The 16,784-nt window shown below is 34.5% G+C and overlaps 1 protein-coding gene and 1 long non-coding RNA gene across 4 annotated transcripts in view; one reads left to right on the forward strand and one right to left on the reverse strand.

The window, feature by feature from the left end:
* The window catches only part of LOC106460111 (serine/threonine-protein kinase mig-15-like), a 104,864-nt gene that overhangs the window by 45,633 nt on the left and 42,447 nt on the right, over positions 1 to 16,784 (reverse strand). The gene's annotated exons all lie outside the window — the stretch shown is intronic.
* Positions 7,313 to 9,961, forward strand: LOC111085919. 2 transcript variants are annotated; one of them, XR_002610686.1, is made up of 4 exons: positions 7,313 to 8,080; positions 8,529 to 9,015; positions 9,517 to 9,651; positions 9,855 to 9,961. It is a non-coding gene; the product is annotated as an uncharacterized LOC111085919 (long non-coding RNA). The 2 variants fall into 2 exon arrangements; XR_002610685.1 differs by having other exon boundaries at positions 7,313 to 9,015.

Raw genomic sequence — 16,784 nt, forward strand, 5'->3', positions numbered from 1 at the left:
GTTGTTATAGCGTTTGTTATAGCGCGACTGTTGAAATTAAGTGTATCGGAAAGCTGTATTCGGAAAGAATAAACCAGTTTTATTAAGAAAGGGCTTGTGTCGCTAAAGTTTTGTCGGAACGAAGTTACAGAAAATCAGAACAGAGACGTAACACTGCCATCAAATCTGCTAAGCTGTAGTTTGATTTGCCACTTCTCGTTTCAATTTTTTTTCTTTTTCCGTCCCACTCTCTGACATTAATTTGTAACGTCTGTGGTCGTTAGTTAATTTTCCGTAAAAATTATTTCTGAAGAAACTTTAGCGATACAAGTCCTTTCTTAAATAAAACTGATTTATTCTTTCTCAATACAACTTTGAAATTCACTTAATTCCAACGGTCACACTATAAGTTAAACAAACGCTATAATTCACAACGAACGACACATGCGCTCGACCCAACAATACGTCTCTATCTCTGTCTACAGTTCAATTACATTCCATTGTTACTGTCACTTCTTGGCGGCTTATATACAAGAATACCGCATATTTAGTAACCTCTCGAGGCTTCAAGAAGGGACATGAACGTTCTAGAAGCGCATGACGTGTTACTAGTGTCACGTGACCTCCGCTGTCGTAACAATATCTTATCACAATTTACAGCTTTTACAGTAAGTAAACTCAAAACGAAACTATTTATGATATTTCTTTAAAATGAGAATCTATATATATATTTCCTGTTCACATTTATCTTTTAAAACTCGTGATACTGATACAGGAGAAAACAGCTAGGATCTCAATGTCATTGCTGAGATTTGTAGGTCAACTGTGTGCTTAACTTCCAAGGTGACGGTAGGAAAAATGCACTTAACGATGACGGTTTTACATGATAGTTCTAAGAAAGCAGATGGTAGACCTATAATCTTTAATATCCGCTCAATTGCGACTAGAACTAGTTTCTGGTAGGTTTAGTAATTTTTAACAAATACAAAATATTTTTCGACTTAATAAACATATTGAAAGCTTTGTAAGTAAATCTATTTGTGTGTGTGTACTGAATCAAAACTTGCAACTTGTTGGATCTATGATGAATTAGCGGTTAAACCTATTTTTTCATGATTTCACTGAAACCGAAAATAAATTCAAAGTATTCAGTCTGTCTCTAAATTTCATTATTGGTAAGAACTTGATTGGGAACATTTTCGAGATAAATATTATATTATTTCATCCTGCAATTCCACGTAAGATTCATGTCACTTGATTTGGATTTTGATATATGATACATAATAAATAACTGGTCTTATTTGATTATTGTTTTGTTGATTTTTTGCGCAAAGTTACTCGTCGAATAAATGTTCAAGATGATATATAATTTTGTAATGATAGACTATACAGGGAAGGCAACAAGACAACATCACCCACTGCCAACTCTTGGGCTACTTTAATCAAATAGGTCACTTGACCGTAACTTTTATAAAGCATCCATGATCCCAAAGTGCTCATTTTCTTTGTTTTTACTGTAACGGCCAGGACGCGAACCCTAAAATTTCGTATATACAATCCGACACACTAAACACCGAGTCTCATTTTACTTTCATAATGCTTGTTTTCCAAAAACAGACTGCTTCATACATTTCTTCTTCGTAAATAAGTCTTATATTATTGTATTTGGTTTGACAAAATAATAAACAATAAAATTAATGTACAAAAAGCTTCTTAAAATGCATTTAATATAACCGTAGTATACTCCTTTTTGTACACTAAATGATGACGAAAAATAATATGAGCATCTTTTCTCATATAAGTTTCATATTATCATTTACTTTGACATAATTTCATAACATTTAAGTCACCTTATTAATAGGCTGAATATCCACTCATTCAATTATCTTTAATCAAACGAGCTTTATGATCCAATTTCGAAACCATCATCAGGTCGCTGCAGAAGTGACCTTGAAAGTCGACAACAATATACTAAATATGGTACCGTTTTTCGTGGAGAGAATTTAATTAAAATATTAGACACCCATACTGTTGGTGTTCTTAAAAACCTAACAACATATCACAAATAAAAATGTATTATAATTTTTCACGCAAAAATAGTAGATATACATTTCATACATGCAAAATAAGAGGTGAAACAATCTGATTAAACGTCAGCTTTATGCTAAAATCGAATTGGACGGTGGCATACTTATAGTATGTTTCTGATTGTACTCTACTTATATATGAAAAACGTTGAACAGGAACCACTTTCAACATTCAATGAACGTCCTAAGGTATGGCTTCGCTGTGTTAACAACACTTGAAGAGATGGTGGAAAAATTTCTGTCAAATTTCAAAAACCGACTATTCAACTTACTATGGAAAGAGGAATCGATAACAAAATCTTATTTTAGGTGCTTGTTTAGAAGATGAACTATAGAATAGTTACTAGTATACAAAAATATTGGCGGCTAAAAATAAAAACCACTGATTCTCTTCAAACCCTTCTACATTACAACAGAAAAGTTGTACGCTCTTTAGTAGAAAAAGTGAGAAGAAGAATAACGGTTGGAGACGACTTGAATGAGTAATGAAGAAAAACTTTAATGCAAGTTTAACATAACAACAAATGTACAACGTTTCGACAAGGTTTAACTTATATTAAAGTTTTTCTTCATTATCCATTCAAGCCGTCTCCAACCATTATTAATCTCAAAGTGGGTTCCTCGTCATCGAAAGTGAAAAGAACTTGTGTCGAGCAATTCGCAGAAGAAGGGGTCATCAATTAAAAAATGAGCTTTTATCTACAACAGCTTTAATATATAAAACTATTACCACTGCAAGCATTAGGGACACTTGAGGATCAGACGAAAATAAAGCAATCTACAAACATCTTTATCTCTTATATGTCCAATCTTGTTATCTCAGAGAGAAACTAAGATTTTCCCGAAAAATAAAATAATAATAATGCTGCTTCCAAATCTGACAGCAAACAATAATATTTATTGTAACATAACCTCAACCCTCTTGAAAGTAAAAAGAAAGTCAGTTCCTCAGTTTAAAAGAGGGTATGGCAGTAAGAAAACTGAACATTCGTCCAACGTCTGGAATAAAAAGGGATAAGAGAGATAAAGATTTAAGTCATGTTTGATTTGATATGACCGGTATTAATAACCTTCCATTAACAGCCTGATGTTTCCAGTGTTAGTGACCTACCTCTGGATAAAATTTTAGCAATATTATTTTACAGATATATTGTAATGAACTGTAAATTTTTTATATATTTTGGTAGAAGAAAAAATGTTATAGAAAGTTTGTTCGTTGGCAGTCTTTAATTTTGAAGCGATAAACTAGAAGGAAGTCAACACCATTAACTGCCAACTTTTAGATATCTCTTGTCAGACAGAGTAGTGGGATTTGACGCACCACGGCGGCTCCGAAGTAACCTATAAGGCACTATATTATTCAAATACATAGGTTAAATGTAGTGAGTAAAAGACAACCCAAACACCATACACATAAATTACATATAATCACTAAAAGAGGCCTAGCCTTGTTCCTCGATTTGCTTAAGTCCAAAGTTACTGACGTCACAACAGTACAAATTGCAACGTTATTTTAGTGCCTACTAGAGGACTGACAGACAACACACTACTGTATCGTGGTGCGAATGGTTAAAACAGGTGATTCTGAAAAGGGGTGAGGTGAATGCAAGAATAGACTGCACCTCACGTTTCTTCCTCGCTAAAACTCGCAGTTTTGGAGTTAAGAGAAAAAATACTTTATTAAAATACTAGCTGGAGTACCCGTCTCCTGGACGGAAGTTATGTAAATTCATGATTAATGAAAGGTTATCTTAGGAAATGAAAAGTTGCTTCCCTTATATGTAATTGTAAAAAAAAAAAAAAGTTAATTTTGTTTATTTCCGGATTTTCTGTAGCACATCTGTTAATAAAGGTTCGCACAGCAATAATAAAGTTAGCAGTAAGACTAGCACTATCGCATCCAAAGGCTGCTGCCCCACGCTGATTGGCTGCCTCAGGGGAGAAATAATGTCATCAAATATTATAGTTCACAGTTTTGCCACCAGAGGACGGGTCGTTAGGGTCGGGTTGCTAGGCCGCCATAATGAATAATTATGTAATAGTACCACAAAGTAGAGAACGTGTTTCTAGGCCGCCATGACAGGCGTCCATGACTCATACAATACGTCTCATCATGTCGATAATTAATCACTAATTAATTAAATCATTCCTAAAAAGGACGTTAACTCTAATTCATTTATAATTAAATCGTTATAAAAAATGGACGCTTAAGACTAATTCATTAGCTAATTAATTCATCCTAAAAGGGATGCTTAACACTAATTAATTAAAACATTTATATTTAATCCATTAAAGCAATAATAATTAATTCGTTCTAAAAAGGACGCTTAACGCTAATTCTTCGGTTAATTAATTCGTCCTAAAAAGAACATTACATTTCCTTATCATTAATTATTCCTACAAGGACAATACGATAATTAAAACTTACTTTATCACGTGATTAAAGATTTTCAGTACTAAATTATTACATTTCCTGTCCTAAAAGGTCTATATCTTACTCAATCTGACGCATACAATACATGACTATATGTTTAAATAGCCCTAAAAGGGTCATATCATACAATAATTAAAACTTTTACTTTCACTAATTTGACTTTATATAACAAAATATTTTACAAACACACACATACACATATATCGAATTACTATTATTTTAACAACTGCCAGTAGGATTTTAACAAATATACTGAGACAGTACTTCTACAAGCCATCGACGTCTAGATTTAATTATGTTAAAATCATTATTTTGCATATCATAACATCTGTACTAAAAATAATAAATGATTGACTTACTGTATCCGTTCATTTTCTAATTAACCATAGATCACCTTCAAATGCACACAAATCTTGTGAAAGTATGGAATACAACTTCTTTCAATGTTCTACAGGACACTTACTGTTTCACGTTCACAAGTAATTCATATTATAACCAATAATCGCCCTACACAGCTAAATATAATAAATGAACTCATTGAAGGATACTGACCGTCTTGCTTAAGAAATATAAAAGTTTAGAAATATCATCGGATTAGAATTGTCAAACTGTTTAACTTTACTTCACACACATAGAATCTGGATGCAGACTTTTAAGAATTACAAAGGTCACCAAGCAATCTCACACACACACACACACACACACACACACACACACACACAGAGTACACAAACCCATTACGGAAATACTGACGTCATTATTGTCTGCACTTCAAATAACCCACGAAGAGAGGTTGGTCACAGTCCGAAATGTTTGATATTCAAAGACGTCTTGGTTAAGAAAATATACAAAATTAGAAAAAACCATAGGATTAGAATGGCCAAGTCTATTTCGCAATAATTGGCTAGCTAGTCCAAGGACCATAAAATTATAAACCAAGTGATTAAAGTTTTTGGTAACATGAATTATATAATTCAGTGTTTGTCATATATTATTATACATACAAAACATCAGTTACTATGATCATAATACAAAATGAATAATAAACTCTAAATAAGATTAATATTCACTTTTGCAGATCACTAAATATATTCAATTAGACCGTAATTATAATACACAATACATTTAATAATGAACTCTACATATGTACATTATACTTTAATTACTGATATTTAAAAGTACTTTACATAACGTTTACATGATTAATTTGTTACTCAGCATAGATTCTTACAAACTGTGTCCGAAAAACTATTGTTACGATAGCGGAGGTCACGTGACGCTAGTAACACGTCATATTCTCGAAGCTTCGTGAATCCTCGGGAGGTTACTATATTTCGGTATTCTTTTATATATATAAGACGGTCAAGACGTGACGGCAACAATGTAATGCTGTGTAATTGAACTGCGGACAAAGAGAGAGAGAGACGTATTGTTGAGCACGTGAGACGTTCGTTGTGAATTATAGCGTTTGTTATAGCGCGACTGTGGAAATTAAGTGTTTTGCAAAGTTGTATTCAGAAAGAATAAACCAGTTTTATATGAGAAAGGACTTGTATCGCTAAAGTTTCATCGGAAAGAATTTTTACGGAAAATTAACTAACGAACGGAGACGTAACACTATCAAAGTGTTTCAGTCCACTTACAATAAAATGAAAGTTCTTTTAAAGGTGCGACATTTATGCTTATGGAAAAATTTTATTAAAATAAAAGTGAATTATAACACATTGTCGCTGTCTATGTATTTACAATATATTTAATGTTTACGGGTAAATGTTATTAAAATAAAAGTTAAATAATACACTGTCATTATCTATGTATTTACAATATAGTTAAAATAGATGGTTCACTGTAAATATGTAGTGACGCATATCAGTTAAATACCTTTTTCTATGTAATTAAATTGTACGTTTCTAAAATATAATTATCAATGATAAAACAATTATAGCATACCGTGCCCGACATATTGTCAGACTGTTGGGTTAGAATAAAACGAAAGTTGTATTCAACACGTGTAACAATAATTATTATAACAAATATAATGTTTTTGAAACAGTGAACGCAGACTTAACGCTACAGAGAACAGGACATTGACAGGCATGACAAAGGTCACTTACGAGTTGACAAAGTCTATTTCGCAATATACAGCTAAATGGGTAACTCGATCATGCGAATACTATATGTTATAGTTCTACTAGCGATAACCATGGACAGCTCATCTGATGTAAGCATGATTTTTTAATTTATTTCTGAACTAAATGAAACATACACTATCCTACCAAAAGTCATGGGATACACCTCTGATTGTAGGAAAATGGGTGTGACGATGAAATATGCAAATACTTTGGTGGTTTGCTCAGAAGTCATTTCGAATTTGTATGCCAAACGGTGAGTATACGGAAAGAGCTAACAGTTTCAGAGGGGAATGATAGTTGGATGTCATTTGGGGAAAATGTCTAAACGTGCTATTGCGCAACATTCTCAGGTCGATAATTGGCAACGTGCTCAAGAAATGGAAGACCACACGTGACAATGAGCCCAAGAAACGAACAAGGAGGCGTAAACTACTGACTGACAGAAGCCGAGCTCCACAGGACCGAGTTCCATTGATCCATGGTCCAATTTCGGTGTGTCCTGCTCCATGCTAATCGACGGTGTGCATTTGTTTTTGTAATCAACAGTTTGTGGACTGCAGCTTTCGACGTGTCTTGGAAACACTTGTAGGATTGCCTGTGGTTGCTTGTATTTCCAAACACAAATTCTCTAGGGTTTGACAGAGAGATGAGGTAACTAGCATTCTCAAGGCGCGGACAAGTTACGCTACACGCTCTTCTAGTCTGATTGACGTGTTTTGGTATGGAGGATGCCTGGAGAACGCATATTACCTGAGTGTGTTGTCCCAACAGTGAAGTTTGGAGGTGGCGGTATCATGGTCTGGGGGTGTTTCTCGTAGTGTGGACTAGGTCCACTGATCGCAGTGCATGGATACATGAATGCTGAGTCCTACATTAATGTTCTGAACAATTCTGTGTGTCCTACATTGTGGCAATTTTATGGTTCTGGCTCTTACACCTTCCAACATGATAACGCTCCATGTCACAAAGCAAGGATTGTGAATGCGTGGTCCTCACAGAGCCCCGACCTCAACCCAATAGAACATCTTTGGGATGAACTGGAACACAGAATTAGGGTAAGGCCAAGACGGCCCTCTTCAGTAATGGAGCTTACTAATGCTTTAAAGGAGGAGTGGAGCATAATACCACCAGCTTTCTACTAGAAATTAGTAGACAGTCTTCCACGACGCATTGAAGCGGTCATTAAGGCCAACACGCTGTTAATTTCTTGGAATAAAAAACATGTTTTATTCATAACTACCCGTGTCCCATGACTTTTGGTAGCATAGTGTATATTGTTAAACTAAATAAGTACTGTCACAGATAATTTATATTTATGTAGGAAATTGACCCACTATCGAGCAGCAGTGAAGATCTCAACGAATTAGAGATAAGCGTGCCAACAATTAGGCGGAATTTACTTCCCTTCGTGGCCTCTGTCTGTTGAAGAGACTGAAGCTCTGACTACTGTAAGTTGTTTTCATACCATTTATATTGATTAACACGAATTTCTATACAAAAATGATCAATATATTGAACAGCATGCTGAAAAGGAAGAAGTGCAACTGTCCCCTGAAAACAAAGTTTAATCCAGGCAGAAGGTCAGTTGCAAAACTTTGACTTAACTCTTTCTGGGGTCGTTGGGGTATGTCCGAGGACAAATCACAACTGACCTACGTAACTTCTATTAAAGAATATCATTCGTTAATGAACAATAACACCAAAATTATAACAGATATTACTTTAATTAATGAAGAAGTTATAGCTCTTCATTGGAAACATAAACACGAATATCTGCCACAGAAAGATCAAACCAACATCTTTCTGGCGGCTTTCACAACATCACATGTAGAAAATTATAGAAAAGATAGGTTCGTCTGTTTTGTATTGATACAGATAGTATTGTCTACATTTCAGACGGATCTAACGACCCACCTCTAGGAGATTATCTTGGAGAGTTTACAGACGAGCTGGGCGGACACTAAATAACATCGTGGGTCAGTGGTGGTCCAAAAAACTAAGTTTATTTACGCAACGACGCAAAGTCATGCTGTAAGATCAGAGGGTTTATCCGTAATTTCATCAACGGTTAAAAGTTAAATTTTTCATCAATAAAATGTATGATAACCGATATATTCAGTTCTTTTCAGCCTCCTACAACTGTAACTAATCATACGATTTGCACAAACTTAAAGACACAGACAATTTACAACAAAGAAGAATTATCGTCCAGTTTACACCAAACGACACATCCTTCCAGACTCTAATACTCTTCCATATGGATACTGACTTTTTTTTGTATCACATGGAACTAACTCCTCGCCATGGTCTACAGACCGAAAAGAGGCCATGTGCAGGGCCATTGAGGTGGTTCCCAAGTGCACTCAAACATGATCTATATAAGGTGAGTCACATTACAATTTTTTCTCATTAGAGTTCAAGATGGATAACCGTCTACTACATCCTTTTACATATGTCAGGTCCGACAGGAAATGGTAAATCACAGATTGTAAGTAAAGTTTTAACTTATCATCGTGAAGTAATTTATCCAATTCCTGAAAACATTGTATGGTTTTTGTGGTGAATTTCAACAGTTATATACAAAAATAATGCAAAACGTTCCCATCATTCAATTTGTCGAAGGCCTACCTAAATATTTTCATGATTATTTACAGTCTGATAAACCAAATCTTTTTATCATTGACAATCTTATGAGTGAAAGTGGAGAAAATAAACGAGTGTCTCAACATTTTACACATGGAAGTCACCATTTGAATTTATTAGTATTTTTATATTGTACAGAATGTATTTCATCAGGGTAGAAAAATGCGTAATATTAGTTTAAATTCTAAAAGTATTATTCTGTTCAAAAATGTCAGAGACAAATCTCAGTTGAACGTTTTAGCAAAACAAATGTTTCCATCACGTATCAAGATGCAACGAGACAACCATATGGTTACTTACTCATCGATTTGAAACCTCAAACGCCTGAGCAGTTCAGTTTGAGGACCGGACTTTTTCCTGAAGGTAAAGTTATAATGTACGTACCAAAATAAGTTATAAATATTATTTAACTGAATATATATACATTTATTAACATAACAGCAACTGTAGTAGAAATAGAAGGGTTTTATTTGAAGAATGGGCCATACGTAATTAAAGAACATGCATTCAAATATTTAGTCACTAGTCATATAAACGTGTTTTTGTTTAAACAACCGTTTTCAAGTAAATATCTTTCAGATGCTGATCGTCGTCAGTGTAACTGGGTGATACAGCACATTCGTAACATTCCATGGTAATATTGACTATCCCTACCTGTGGAGTGTGGCTAGATTATTGAGAGAAAACTTTACAACCATTTATAAAAAGGGGAGAGAGACAGCCGAGATATTGACAAGTTTGTTGAAAATCCCTTGTTTCAATATGGAATTCTCTGGATGCCCCAAGATTGATCAACTTCCCAAATCTACTCTATTATGTCCGTTTCATATTAACAATTATTATCACTGTAGTGTGAAGAAAGTTGATGTTATATCTAATTGGATGTATCAATAAACAGTTTTTATATGTTGTACACACAGTCTCTTTTCATTTATTCATCATGGTACTTATAATTAAACAACATCAAGAGTTGCTCCGTGCATTAATTACCTAAAGCTACACGTAAACAGACTAAAGGAATAATTGCCGGAGCTAAAAATGACTTTATCTTGAGTATTCATCAATGTGCTTTAAACGTTTTAGAGGGTAACATTCCCATGACGAACATACAAAAACAGAAACTTAGATGATTCAGGTCATTATCGAGAGAGTTAGCTGTCAAGAAAACATCAGTGAAACAGAAAAGAAACTTACTGATACAGAAAGGATGATTTTTACCATTACTCATAGCACCAATACTTTCATTATTTGGTCGTTTGGCAGGATGGGCTATCGGTAAAGCTGCTGGAATATAAAAATATGGCAAAACGAATGGTTCTCGTTCCAGATGAATTGGTACATTCTCGTTATCAATCCAAAGTTTATGAAAGGCCAGTACATAAAGTATTAAACTCTGTAGATAGTGATACAGATATAGATAGTCAGTCATAAAAATAATGCATTACCCTTAAATGATAAACCAACTACAACAACGTCATCAGAACTTTCATTCACAAGTCATGGAACCCGTTAAAATTAGAATGGAATCGCTGACTCATGAAAAATTAGAGATCGTTGACAGCGTTCCTCAGAAATAAATAAAAAAGCTGAAATTCTAATAAACTTGATACGTTCCAGTGGTGATCTAACGTGAAATAATCTTGAAGAATTAGTGGAAGATTCGTCCCAAACAGTAACATAATCGACTTTATCAACGACGTGCTGCGAAAACGAAAGAATTTTAATCTACAGGATGGAAATAATTTGCTGAACGATTATCAAATATGAACCTTCCCCAAGAAGTTGTTGGAAATGTAGACAGATGAAAGTATATGAAATATGATACAAGTGTTAGAAGACCTAAACGTACTGTATCTAAATGGGATCATTTTTTATAAAGCATTATTGTATTATTCATTTGTGTCTTGACTGTCGTCATGAGTTGTTGTCAGCCCTTTAAGCTTAGTAATATCTTGAGTCGTCTAAAAAATTAACATCGTCTGTTGTAAAGGTCAAATTATTTCTACTGTTAGAGACAAATTTGATGGTAAAAAATTAAATAAAAGTAGACGGCGTAGAAATAATGTCTAATAAAACTCTACAATTTCTCTATTATAACCCTACAAATCCTGCTAGTTTTGGTGGAATACAGCCTTTATTTGGATCTGTAAAGGCACTAGGTAGATCAGGTTAAAGACTGGTTAAGTCGACAAGATACATACACTTTACACAAACCAGTAAGATATAAGTTTTCGAGAAACTGAGTTATCGTTTCAGGGATCAGTGAACAATAGCAGGCTGATTTGGTGGATCTCTCTAGCCTAAGTCAATATAACAGTCAGTTTAAGTATTTACTCACGTGTATCGACGTATTTTCTAAATATGCATGAGTTGTTCCACTCAAGGGTAAGAAAGATGCAACACTTGTAAAATCTTTCAAACTGATTTTAAAACAAGGTCGAAAACCTTGTGAACTTTAAACCGATACTGGGACAAAGTTTACTAATCGTCTCTTTCAACAATATACCCCCAAAAAAAACAAGACATTCACTTCTTTACTACACACAAAGAAACAAAAACATCTATAGTAGAAAGATTTAACCACACTCTTAAAACTAAAATGTGGTGCTACTTTACACATCGTGGAACATATAAATATATCAATGTATTAAAACATCTGGTCAGTGCCTATAATCAACCGTGTCATGGCAGCATTAAAATGAGACCAGTAGATGTTAATCGCTCTAACCAGTCTGTGGTATAGAAAACACTTTATAAACCACCCATTGAAGTAAAATTTCAGTTCAATGTAGGTGATAAAGTACGTATTAGTAAAGTGAAGCGTCAGTTTAAGAAGGGTTATATGCTTCGATGGACAGATGAAATATTTACAATTTACCAAAGAATAGAGAAAGAAATCTACCAGTTTATATACTGCAAGACAAAGAGTTATAAAGTCGCTCGATGATGTCTATGCTATAGAAGAAATATTATGTGGAAGTGGTAAAAACCACTGATAAATTTAATAGTTTGATCCCTCAAACAGATCTGAATCGCCTGTCGCCATAAAATGTTATGTATAATTCTATTTCTTATTATTCAACATGGATCAGTTGTATGTGACGTTACCTAGTAACAGTTCTATGCATTATTTTCCTAATAATACTCTGACAAACTATATCACTCATCTTCCGAGAATTATCAACCTTCAAAGATCGTGGGAGTGACCTTGGCAGAACTACAGTATCCACATAGTTGGCATAATGAACCTGATGGTGCAGGCTGGATCAGTTTATTACCTACCTCTGATGGTCAGAATAAAATCATTTATATTAGACCTGGTCATTACAAAGAAGCTGAAGATTTAATTAGAATACTAAACAGACTAGACGAGTTAGCCTATGAATCCGACACATATCCTGTATTTGACTACGATTCATTCACCAGAAAAGTAAGTGTCAATATATTATTTGATCCTGTACTATCTGTAATACTCGGATTTGAGAAGAATCATATAATATCATAACCCACTATAGTTCCACATACTGTTAATACACATGGAGGATTTTATTCGCTCTATGTTTACTCAGATATTGTGGAACCTAGTATTGTCGGTGATGCACATGTGCCACTGTTACGAATCGTTCAAGTTAAAGGTCAGGATGGGGAACATGATTACTGAAATGTTTACCAAACCTCATTACAGACCTGTATCTAAAAAAAGAGATTTCAGACTATTGAGATAGATATAAAGGATGACATGGGTCGGTGTATACCATCTGAACAAGGATGACATGGGTCGGTGTATACCATTTGAACAAGGATGACATTGGTCAGTGTATGCCATTTGAACATGGTAGTCATCATTGCGCTTCACTTCTGTCGTCGTCATGAGTTTACCTTATAATCACGACCAGTGGGTTTATGACACATTACGACTACCAGGTGGGAAATGGATTATCATATTTTGTAGGTAGTCAATGGCAACGGTTTGGAAGATGTTTTAATCAACCTATTTCGTTCAGCCATACTTTTTCTGAAAAAAAAAAAACGGCATTTGCTTTAGGAAAACATGCAGTTAAATCAGGTATAAATTTAGCATCAGGTGTCATACAAAGGAAAACCTTTTGTCAAAGCTGAAAAGCGACGAGCAACACAAGAAGCTCAGAATCAGGCTAGAGAAGTTCCAAGTAATAAAAATAAACAGAAACGTCCAGTGTTCATAACAGCTAAAGCTAGGAGACGAAGAATATTGACTCTAGACTTTTTGGACAAGTACTCATGACTCTCCTACCACATAAAAAGTCCTACAGACAGACCACAATACCTTCACTATAAAAGCTGTCACCCCTCTCACACTAAACGAAACAGTACCTATAGTCCAGCTCTTAAAGAAAATATGTTCAGATGAAACAGACTACAGAAAACACACCAAGGATCTAAAACAAACCATGTAACAAAGAGGATATAAAGATATTAGAATCGACAGATAAATTGAAAAGGTTATCAACACTCAGCGGAAAAATATCCTATATCAGAGCAATACTAAACTTCCAAATAGAATTCCTCTTATCATTACCTATCTGTTTGAACTCAGAAACGTTTCAAGAATTCTAAAAAAAAACACTTTCATCTCCTGCAACTGAACGATTGTCTTAAACAGATATTTCCTGAAGTTCCCGCTGTCTCCTTCCGAAAAAGCAGAACTCTAAAAAATATCCTTGTTCACACAAAAGTGAATTACAACCCACCCAAAAATGTTTGTCGTCCATGTAATAAAGCCCCTTGTCAAAACTACAAATTCATAAAAAACACTGACTCATTTTCTGACAAGCACAATCAAAGAAACTTTAAAATATCCAAATAAATCACTTGTGAAACAAAAAACACCATATACCTTATACAGTGTAAAAATCCAATCACCAATATATAGGACATACGCAAACAACTCTTAGAGAACGTTTCAATAACCATAAATCTTCTATTAACACCAAAAAAGATCTCACTGTTGCTCAACACTTTAACCAACCTGGTCATTCCTTTAACCAGGTTACTCTCATGGGCATTGAAACAGGATTCAAAACTAAAGCAGATAGAGAAGTAAAACAAGCTTATTGGTATAAGCTATAATGGTAAAGCTAAGGGAAATCATTTGACGTCATCCATGTGGATAAAAGATATAGCTGGTAATTTTGATCATCTCGATTTTAATGATGGCGAGAACGACGGAATTAAAGATCGATATATAGATACACGTGGTAATCAAACAGTCGACATGATCGGTCGTTTACATTTCTCACAGAACAAGTTATTGCCTAATGGTGTAAGTTTAAAACTGACTCATACGAGGTAATGATTTGTTTTGTATTATATCAAATGATGAATCAGGATTCAAAAGTGTACTAAAAGATGTTTCTACCTACGCTAAAAAAGTCAAGATCAGCCCGTCACACGTTGAAGCATTTCAGAAAGGAACAACTAAATATCCTTTGAAATATATAATGTGTAAATCGTTTACAATTCCCCGGGGAAACTTGCAAGCATCTATTGATAATGCATTTTTAGATAAAGTACTTACACGTCTTGTTATAGGATTTTTTGATAACGATGCATTTAATGGGTCTTGGAAGGAAAATCCATACAATTTCAAACATTATCAATTTCGTGGCAATCAACGTGGATGGAAAACAGATTTCAGCTCGACCTTTATAGCCAGATTTTGAAGCTGAGCTACATGCACGAAGCTATGAAACGTTATTTAGTGGAACTGGAAAACAGTTTCAAGATCAAGGAATTGATATAGGATATGATGAATACTCGGGAGGATACACACGCTCTTTGTCTTTGATCTAACACCGGATCTATCTGCTGGAGATTCTCACTTTAACTTGGTGAAACAGGGACATTCGTTTTGGTAGTGCTTTCCCTAACACTATAAATGTTCTAATATATGCAGAATTTCAGTCAATTTTAGAAATCTATCAGTCTAGAAACATCGTAACACATATCTGAGAAGATATGAATACATTAGAAATGTATTCAATACTCTAGCAGGGTTTGTGTACGAGAAAAAAGTTTGGAGGTGTGTTTGCCGGTAATCAACAACCAGTCCATGAAGAAAATCAATTATACATCGTCAACCTGTGTCTGTATTTACTTTGGTCGAAATAAAGAAGGGGGATATTTTGATGCATTAGGACTACCTCCACATAACCTTAACATTAGAAAATTCATCAAGAAGAACTGCCGAACGTGAACTTACAACCAAAAAGTACTGCAAGGACCAAATTTATCTGTGTGTGGACAATATTGTAGATATTATGCTTATTATCATTGTCGACGTGTCAAAACAAGAAATACTATCTAAATTAGGATTCCATAAAAATAGTGATGACATGTTTGTTCACGATTTTGTTGTTAAACGTTTTCATGTAAATACGTCTTCAGTAGATGTAGATTAGATTGCAAAATCTTTATTGTGATAAAATAAATTATTAAAATAATTATTGTATCAAGATTTTCTATTATAATAATATTACTAAAATCTTTAATCACTTGAGTAAGTTTTAATTAAGATATAATCCGTTTTGAGACGAATTAATTAATCATATTCATGTTGAGACATATACGAGTTATCCTCGACTTCGTGGTACTATTACGCAATCAATCAATATGGCGGCCTAGTAACACCCGCCCCCTTATGGCCACAAATGTAACTAAGACTTCGACCAACACACACGTGACGCCCCCTGGTGGCAAATTGGAAACTACGACCTCATTATATTTGGTGACATCACCCTCTCTTCCTCTCCCTGAGGCAGCCAATCAACGTGAGGAGGAATCCTTTGGATGCGATAGCGCTAGGCTTACTAACGTTATTACACTAGCTTAAAATCTTCAAAATAACGCTTATATTCATTAATTGTATATCAATTTTTAAAAATAAATTCAAAACCAACTTTTATAAATAACACCAGTGGTTTGGACTACAAAATAACGTAGTTTGAAAGCCTGACCGTTACGAGTTTGTAAGTTTGAGATAAAAACTTGCGGTTCCCTTTTTAGTTAGAAATAGTTATTATCTGTTGCAAGTTCCTCGAAAGTAAATTTTGTTTGTTTGTTTGAAGTAAAGCACAAAGCTACACAATGGGCTATCTGTGCTCTGCCCACCACTGGTATCGAAACCCGGTTTCTAGCGTTCTAAGTCCGCAGCCATACCGCTGTGCCGCTGGGGGGCTCGAAAGTAAATATAATGAGTAATCGTTTTGGGTTCTTGAATAGATTAATAAACATTCTAATTAATAAGTACTTATATATGGTTGTATTATGCAGGAAATGTGATAATTAAACTTTTGTAAAGAAGTAAAGTTAGTGTTGTTTTTTTTATAACAAAACCACGTCGGACTATCTGCTGTGTCCACCGAGTGGAATTGAACTCCTGATTTTATCGTTGTAAGTCCGTAGACTTACCGCTGTCCCACCGAGGGACGCTTTATTTGAAATTGGTTAATGTGTTTGTTTGTTTGTTTG

Source organism: Limulus polyphemus, unplaced genomic scaffold (assembly GCF_000517525.1).
Source record: "Limulus polyphemus unplaced genomic scaffold, Limulus_polyphemus-2.1.2 Scaffold711, whole genome shotgun sequence".
Classification (NCBI taxonomy): domain Eukaryota; kingdom Metazoa; phylum Arthropoda; class Merostomata; order Xiphosura; family Limulidae; genus Limulus; species Limulus polyphemus.